Source organism: Lycium ferocissimum, chromosome 3 (assembly GCF_029784015.1).
Source record: "Lycium ferocissimum isolate CSIRO_LF1 chromosome 3, AGI_CSIRO_Lferr_CH_V1, whole genome shotgun sequence".
Lineage (NCBI taxonomy): Eukaryota > Viridiplantae > Streptophyta > Magnoliopsida > Solanales > Solanaceae > Lycium > Lycium ferocissimum.
Genome location: NC_081344.1, coordinates 61,990,004 through 61,999,553, shown reverse-complemented (window position 1 = coordinate 61,999,553; position 9,550 = coordinate 61,990,004).

Here is a 9,550-nt window from a genome sequence, read left to right as displayed (position 1 = left end):
GAGAACTTGCTGCTTTCGAGACTATTCGGTGAGCCCACATGATTGTTTGTGGGGCAGCATTCTATCTTTACTTTTCGTATTCTAGTTTCGGGATGCACCCTGATGTTTTTAGATAGTCTTTATTATCTTAGAAGCTCCATAGACAGTTGTCAGATTGTGGGTAGTGTATTAGAGTCTTGTGTGACTCGTTGGGCATTTTGCCACGTTTATTTACTAGGTTTATGATTTGACTTCCGCTGGATTTCCTTAAAGTATGATCGTTCTTTTATTCAATTTATCAATGACTGGTTTTCATATTTATTAAAAGATTATCGAAAAAGATTAGATGTTTATTGATTTTATAAGGTGCTTCCGGTGTTGTTCATAGCATCGGATGCCTACGCCTAGGGTGGGTTTTGAGGCGTGACACTTGTGTCTCTTGCGGAGAGGTTGGGCATGTTGCCAGGAGGTATCCCCGACCTAGGCGAGATTATCAGCCAACGAGGACCCCTGTATCATCTGGTGGTCGAGATGGGACTTCTCAAAGAGGCGGTGCTCAGTCAGGATGCGATACTTCCCATGGTTCTAGAGGTGGGTCCCAGCCAGCTAGAGGCGTTACTCAGAGTTTGAGAGGGGGATCCCAGACCGGGCGTGGTGGAGCTCGGTGTTACTCGTTTCTGGTAGGCCGAGGCGCAGGCCTCGATGCTTTATGATCTCGGTACTATTCGTCCGTCATAGAGCAGCGTCTGTGTTATTTGATCTTGGATCCACTTATTCATATGTATCGGCATTTCATGCCGTTGGTCAGGATTCGCCATGTGATAGCGTAGATATACCTGTTCATGTGTCTACTCCGGTCGGAGATTCTGTAGTTGTTGATCGAGTCTACCGGTCTTGTTTGGTTACTTTTATAAGGTACAACACTTGGGTAGATTTGATGATTCTTGATATGGTGGACTTTGATATTATATTGGGTATGTCCTGAATTTCTCCTTACCAAGCGATCTTGGACTGTTACGCCAAGACAGTCACCTTAGCTATGCCGGGCATTCCTAGGCTTGAGTTGAGGGGTACTCCTAGTCCTGCTCCGAAGAAGATCATTTCCTTTCTTCGGGCAAAGAAGTTAGTAAGTAAAGGGTGTCTAGCGTATTTGGCGCATGTTCGTGATATGACTGTTGCATTTCCATCCCTTGAGTATATCCCTATTGTGAGCGAGTTCGCGAAGGTGTTTCCGTCGGATTTGCCGAGTATGCCTCCCGATCGCGACATTGATTTCTGTATCGACGTGGACCTAGGCACTCGCCCTATTTCCATCCCACCGTATCGGATGGCACCTGTCGAGTTGAGGGAGCTTAAGGAACAATTACAAGATTTACTGAGCAAGGGGTTCATTAGACTAAGTGTCTCCCCTTGGGGTGCCGCAGTGTTATTTGAAGAAACATAGTTTATTTGCTAAATTTTCTAAGTGTGAGTTCTGGTTAGAGTCTGTAGCATTCTTGGGCCATGTAGTGTCCAAGGAGGGGATTGTGGTTGATCCATAGAAGATTGAAGCTCTGAGAGGTTGGGCGAGGCCCACTGCCGTTATCGAGATTCGTAGTTTTGTGGGTTTGGCCAGTTATTACCCTCGTTTTATGAAGGGTTTTTCTACCATTGCTTCGTCCTTGACCAGATTGACTAAAAAAGATGTTCCCTTCCAGTGGACGGATGATTGTGAGGAGAGCTTTCAAAAGCTCAAGCTTTTTTTGACCACAGCCCCGATCCTAACCTTATCGGTGGAAGGCAAGGACTTCGCTGTCTATTGTGATGCTTCCCGTATGGGCTTGGGTGCCGTGTTGATACAGGAGGGTAGAGTAATAGTTTATGCTTCCCGTCAGTTGAAAGTTCACTAGAAGAATTACCGTACCTATGATTTGGAGTTATTGGGCGTAGTCTTCACCTTGAAGCTTTGGAGGCATTACTAGTATGGTGTCCATTGTGAGGTTTTTACCGATCACCATAGCCTTCAACATGTGTTTACTCAGAGGGATCTTAATTCCAGGCAGCGCCGATGGATGGAGCTGCGAAGAACTATGACATCTCTATTCTGTACCACCTTGGTAAAGCCAATGTGATGGCTGATACCTTGAGGCGCAAGGCAGTGAGTATGGGGAGTTTAGCTCGATTGGTTCTTTCCGAGTGTCTGTTGGCCATGGAGGTTCAGACTCTGGCAAATAGTTTCATCCGTCTTGATAGTTCAGCCCCGACCAGGATTTTGGCTTGTATAGAGGCGAGATTGTCATTATTGGATCGGATCAAGGCTTATCAGTTTGAGGATGATTAGTTGAGCAAGATTCGAGTTAAGGTTTCGAGGGGTGAGGCCAAGGAGGCCATGATTGATTCTGAGGAGTGGAGGCCGCGTTTGCGTTCCTCGAGTTGGTGATCTCATTCAGTTGATTATATCGGAGGCTCATAGCTCTCGCTATTCCATTCATCCAGGAGCGACTAAGATGTACCGTGACTTGAGGCAGCACTATTGATGGCGCCGTATAAAGAGAGATATAGTTGAATTTGTGGCTAAGTGTGGGAACTGTCAACAGGTAAAATATGAGCACCAGCGACTCGATAGGGTGTTTCAGAGGATGCCCATTCCTGAGTGGAAGTGGGAGAGGATCACCGTGGACTTCGTCACGGGTCTCCCGGAGACCCTTGGCAAGTTTGATTCTATTTGGGTGATAGCGGATTGACTGACTAAGTCCACTCACTTTGTTTTGGTTCAGGTTTCTTATACCGCGGAGAAGTTAGCCAAGATATATATTCGAGATATTGTGAGATTACATGGGATCCCTATCTCTGTTGTATCTGATCGGGTACTATTTTCACTTCCCGATTCTGGAGAGCGTTTCATGATGAGTTGGGTGCCCGATTGGACTTTGGTACAGCTTTCCATCCCCAGACCGATGGCTAGTCTGAGCGGACCATTCAGGTGCTTGAGGATATGTTGAGAGCGTGTGTTATTGACTTTGGTGGTCATTAGGATCAGCACTTACCCTTGGTAGAGTTTGTATACAATAACAGTTATCAATCGAGTATTGGTATGGCGCCTTTTGAGGCCTTATATGGTAGGAGGTGTAGATCTACGATTGGTTGGTTCGATGGGTTCGAGGCTCGACCTGGGAGCACGGATCTATTGAGAGAGCCCCTTGATAAGGTGAGAGTTATTCAAGCCAGGTTCGTGGTGGCTCAGAGTCGGCAGAAGATGTACGCAGACCGGAAGGTTCGGGATTTGAAGTTTGCTATTGGTGATCAGGTCTTATTGAAGGTTTCACCCATGAAGGGTGTTATGAGGTTTGGTGATATAATCCGAGTGGCATCAAGGCCTTTTACAAGGAGCCAAGCGAGGGAACTTCAAGCTATGCAAGCATTGTTCATGAGGAGGGACGCACTTGAATACATTCTAGAACCTTCCCGGGGATTTCAAGTGTTCATGATAGCACGGGAGGATGGTTTGGAGAAGAGGGTTGAAGATGGTCATGCTTGAAATGTGGCTATTACTTGAAGATTTGCAATTTCCAGTTCTTTTCCCATACGAAGACACCCAAACAAGGCCCTTACTTCATTAAGGGTAAAAGTGTAATAATGTAGTTGTCTTCTTTTGAGCTTTAGTACTAATAGTATTTTCTTTCATTTGGAAGATTTAGACTATTTTGAATATTGATATTTTCTATTATACAACTCTTGAGAGTTGAGAGCTTGTGAAGCCTTTGATTGAGTAATTGTTGAGAGGATTGGTTATCAGGGAATTCCAAATCCTTCTTGGTCATCCTAAGAATTTGGTGTTTCTTTTGTTCTTAATTTAGAGGTCTTAGTTTTCTATAACTTTGGTTGCTAAATTAGGTCTTAAGTTGTGTCAAATTATCTATCTCTTTTATTTCTTTCATTTTATTATTGTTTTCATTTCCGTTCTTGCATCAATTGTTATCATAGCTTGGATTAGATTTGTTCTATCAAATCTATCCTAGGGTTTGTTACTATAAAAAAAAAAAAAAAACCCAAAAATTTTGTGTTTGTTTTGTTGTTTTGTTATTAGATTCTTGTTCCTTAGTACGTTAGGGTTTCAAATCTTCAAATTTCATGTCAATCGGATCAATGTTGAAGAATCCACCATTTTTGAGTTGAAGCTTTTGAAAAAGTTAAAGAACATTTGGTGGGTGTTGAAAATTTGGTGAAATTGAAGGTTGATAACCATTGGGCTTTGTTCTATTTGATATAAGTAGTCTAAATCCAAAATTTGTGGATATTTGGAGTTGATTTGAAGGTAGCTAAATTTTTGAATGTTCATGTGTGCTTGAGCAATCTTCAAACATTCAAGTGAAGAAGAAGATTCAAAAGGGAAAGTTATATCCAAGTTGTACCTCAAGGTTTTGGAAAAGGTGTTTCTAGGCCAAAATTGGAAAGATCCTAGGTTTAGTGGGCCCATCAAGTCATATAAGTTCAGAAAATTAGCCCAAGTCCCAAGAAATTCGAGCTTCAAGACGAATCACTGTAGCAGAAAAACGGTACACTTATACGGACCGTATCTTTTTATACGGACCGTATAAGTTGGTCGTATAAGGCAAGGGAAAAATTGACATCAATTTATACGGACACTTACATGGACCGTATCTTTTTATACGGACCGTATAAGTTGGTCATATTTCAAGATCCACCAAAGAGCACTTACTGTTTTGTGACATCTTTTTATACGAGCACTTACACGGACCGTATCCTTTTATATGGACCATATAAGTAAGGTCGTATTTCTCAAGGTAATTTACATTGATCCAAGTTTCATTTCTCAAAAAAAATTCTTGACTCTCGTTGTTGATTTTGTGTCCCTATTCCTTTGGTAGGGAGCAAAAAAAAAAAGTATAGAAATTTTAAAATTTTCATTACTTCAAATTGACACCTTGGATCAATTGGGACTTCAAGACCGCGTTTTCAAGCTATCACCTACCGGGGCTCGAAATTTGATTTATTTCCCAATTTTAGCATTCCATTTTCTTGTGTCTCTCAACTAGTAGTCATTTAGTAGTTGTTCGTACTTGTGTTTGCTAGTTCTTGTGTCCGCATTTCTTTCGTGCTAATTTTTTTCGTGCTTTTCTTCGTTTTTGCTTCGTTGTTAATTTCTTGGTTCAAGTCCATTAGATTGAATTGAGTCATCCGTCTTTCTTAGTCTAACAAGAATCTATTTCCACTAAGAGTAGAATTTGAACCCTTGTGACTAGTCGACATTAACAAGAACACAATCTTTGGCGGAAGCAATTTGTGAGGCAATTAAAGGTGCGCATACTTGAGCGATTGTGAGTTGTTTTTACTAATCTAACGTGTTTGCTCATTTTGTTGAGTGTCTTGACTAGGTACCATGGCTACGGAGGATGAAACATAAGTTCCCACCGAGGAACTCACACTAGTTGATGTAATGAGGGCCTTGCAAGCCTTGAAAGACAAGGTAGGGAGTATGGATGGTCGAATGAAAAACTTAGGAAGTAGGGTGGAAGCAATTGGAGGCGGAAGCAGGGAGGCCTCGCATTCGCCCCGAGTGCAATACCAAGGAGGCACAAGTGGAGCTACTCGAAGCACTTCACTTACATTGTCACCCAGCACCTTCCATCTAAGACCTCTAAATTAAGAACAAAAGAAATACCAAATTCTTAGGATGACCAAGAGGATATGGAATTCCCTAATAACCAATCCTTTCAACAATTACTCAATCAAAGGCTTCACAAGTTCTCAACTCTCAAGAGTTTTACAATAGCAAATATCAATATTCCACCATATCGTTCGTGCTCAGGTATAGCTTCTTCTATCTCATCGTCATTTGGTTGTTGGATGTTTAGACGGTTTTGGGGTGGCATAGGTGCATCTGGTGTGGATCATTTGGTGGTGGCTCAATGAATGATGTGAATTGAAGGTGACCCGACAAGCTATTATCAAATTCAAAGTTAGGAAGTATCAAGATGAGATCCTATATCATGTAGTTCCCATGCAAGCATGTCACCTTCTAATTGGGCGACCTTGGAAATATGATAGGTCAACCAAGCATGATGGTAGAACCAATCGATATACACTTGTCCACAATAGGGTCAAACATATGATGTGCCCAATGTCTTCTCTTCAAGTTGGTGAGGTCTATCACAAAATGAGAGAGCTGAAAGAGGAAGGGCAAGGGAACTTTGCAATCAAACATGATGGTACAAGGGAATATTAAAAAGAGTGGTTCTCAAGAAGGAAGTGCGAAGTCAAAAAAGTCAAGGGGAAAGGCCAAAGTGTCTCTTTTGGCAAACTTTGGGGAAATTGGGGAGGAATTAGAGGAGCGTCAACCGGTGATTCTCCTCATGTATAGGGACTATACATTGCACACTAATGAACTAACCCCTTCTTTTCCAAGTTCTATTTCTTCACTTTTGCATGATTTTGATGATGTTTTCCCAACGGAACTCCCACAAGGATTACCACCCTTGAGGGGAATTGAACACCAAATTGACTTTGTCCCGGGGTCTCAATTGCCAAACAAACCGGCTTATAGAGCCAACCCGGATGATACTAAGGAGCTTCAAAGGCAAGTGGATGAGCTCCTTGAAAGGACAGTTGTGCGAGAAAGCATGAGTCCATGTGCCGTGCCCGTGATCTTGGTGCCAAAGAAAGATGGATCATGGTGCATGTGTGTTGATTGCTAAGCCATTAACAAGGTAACGGTAAAGTATCACCATCCCATACCTCGTTTTGATGACATGATTGATGAGTTGAATGGTTCATACATATTCTCTAAGATAGATCTTAGGAGTGGGTATCATCAAATTCGGATGAAACCTGGAGATGAGTGAAAAACCGCATTCAAGAGCAAGTTTGGTCTATATGAATTGTTGGTGATGCCTTTCGGTCTCACTAACGCTCCTAATACTTTTATGGGTTTGATGAATCATGTGATGAAACCTTTTATTGGCAAATTCGTGGTTGTTTACTTTGATGATATTTTGGTGTATAGTAAAACCATGGATGAGCATGTTATTCACTTGAAATGTGTGTTTGAAGTGCTTAGACAAGAACAACTTTATGCTAATGTTGCTAAATGCTCTTTTTGTGTCGATGAAGTTGTTTTCTTGGGTTTTGTTGTGAGTTCAAGGGGCGTTGAGGTTGATGAATCCAAAAGAGACGCTATTAAGAATTGGCCAACTCCTAAATCCATTGGTGATAGTAGAAGTTTTCATGGATTGGCTAGTTTTTATAGGCAGTTTGTTAAGGGGTTTAGTACCATAGCCGTTCCTTTAACCGAGGTAATCCGAAAGGATAAACCTTTTTCTTGGGGTGTGGAGCAAGCAAAGGCTTTTGAAACTCTAAAACAAATGCTTGCTACTGCCGTTGTTGCAATTACGATTTTGACAAAATCTTTGAAATTGAATGTGATGCAAGTAAAGTAGGTATTGGTGCCGTTTTGATGCAAGACCAAAAACCCATTGCCTATTTTAGTGAAAAGCTTAAGGTGTGACGTTGAACTACTCCTCTACCTCTGATCTTGAATTGTATGCTTTGATTAGAGCTTTAGGTAATTGGAAACACTACTTGTGGCCTAAAGAGTTTGTGATTAGGGCCGATCATGAGTCCTTAAAACATCTTAAGGCCCAGGAAAGTTGAACAAAGGCATGCTAAATGGGTTGAATTCGTTGAAACCTTCCCTTATGTAATCCAATACAAAAAGGGAAAGGAGAATGTAGTGGCGGATGCCCTATCAAGGAAACATGTTTTGATTAATACCTTGTCTTCTAAATTGATGGGTTTTGAAAGCTTGAAGACATTATATCTCGAGGACCCTGTCTTTGCCAAAGTCTTTCTAGATTGCGAGGAGTGGGAAAGGGAGAGGTGGATTAGGGATAGGTCTTCTACTCCCTATTCTAAGTTTGATGGTTTCTTGTTAAAAAACAAGCGTTTGTGTGTGCTCATGAGCTCTTGGAGGGAATTATATGTGAGGGAGGCACACGATGAGGGATTGATGGGACATTTCGAGATTGATAGGACTTTGGGAATTCTTGAGGAGCAATTTTATTAGCCTCATATGCAGAGGGATGTAGCTAAGATTTGTGGCCAATGCATTGAGTGTCGTGGTGCCAAGTCTAGACTCCTTCCCCATGGTTTGTATACCTCTCTCCCCACCCCTCAACAACCTTGGGTTGATATTTTGATGGATTTTGTGTTGGGTTTGCCGAGAACCAAAAGGGGTAAATATAGCATCTTTGTTGTGGTTGATCGATTTTCTAAAATGGCTCATTTCATTGCTTGTCATAAAGTTGATAATGCTCCTCATGTTGCATCTTTGTTTGTTGAACATGTGGTAAAGTTGCATGGTATTCCTAAAATCATAGTGAGCGATAGGGATCCCAAATTCCTTAGCCACTTTTGGAAAGAATTGTGGGGACGACTTGGTACTAAATTGTTATTTTCTACCTCTTGTCACCTACAAACCGATGGCCAAACCGAAGTTGTCAATAAGAACTTGGGTTCTATGCTTAGGGCCATGGTTAAAAGGAAACTAGCATCTTGAGAAGATCAATTGCCTTTGGTAGAATTTGTTTACAATAGAGTCATTCATAGCACTATTGGCATGTCACCTTTTGAAGTGGTTTACGGTTTTAACCCCCTAACCCCTTTATATCGAACCCCTTTGTCTCAAGATGTTGTGTTGAGTTTAGATAGCAATAAACGAGCCGAGGCCATGAAGAAGTTGTATGAGAAGGTGAGGCTTCACCTTGAGAAGAAGAACCACGAAATGGCCAAGAGAGCAAACAAGGGCCGTAAAAGAGTTGTGCTTGAATCGGGTGATTGGGTTTGGGTACATTTTCGGAAAGAGAGGTTTCCCACAAAAGAAAGACCAAGTTGATTCCTAGAGGCGATGGTCCATTTGAAGTACTTGAACGGCTCAATGATAATGCATACAAAATTGATCTTCCACCCGAATACCAAGTCCACAACACCTTCATCTGTGATCTCTCTCATGGTTGTGCAAGATGATGATCCCTTAAATTTGAGGACAAAGTCTCTTCAAGAAGGGGAGAATGATACAACTCGAGTGGCATCAAGGCCTTTTACAAGAAGCCAAGCGAGGGAACTTCAAGCTATGAAAGCATTGTTCATGAGAAGGGCCGCACTTGAATACATTCTAGAACCTTCTCGGGAATTTCAAGTGTTCATGATAGCATGGGAGGATGGTTTGGAGAAGAGGGTTGAAGATGGTCATGCTCGCAATGTGGCTATTACTTGAAGATTTGTAATTTCAAGTTCTTTTCCCAAAAGAAGACACCCAAACAAGGCCCTTACTTTATTAAGGGTAAAAGTGTAATAATGTAGTTTCTTTTTTTGAGCTTTAGTACAAATAGTATTTTCTTTCATTTGGAAGATTTAGACTATTTTGAATATTGATATTTTCTATTGTAAAACTCTTGAGAGTTGAGAGCTTGTAAAGCCTTTGATTGAGTAATTGTTGAGAGGATTGGTTATTAGGGAATTCTAAATCCCTCTTGGTCATCCTAAGAATTTGGTGTTTCTTTTGTTCTTAATTTAG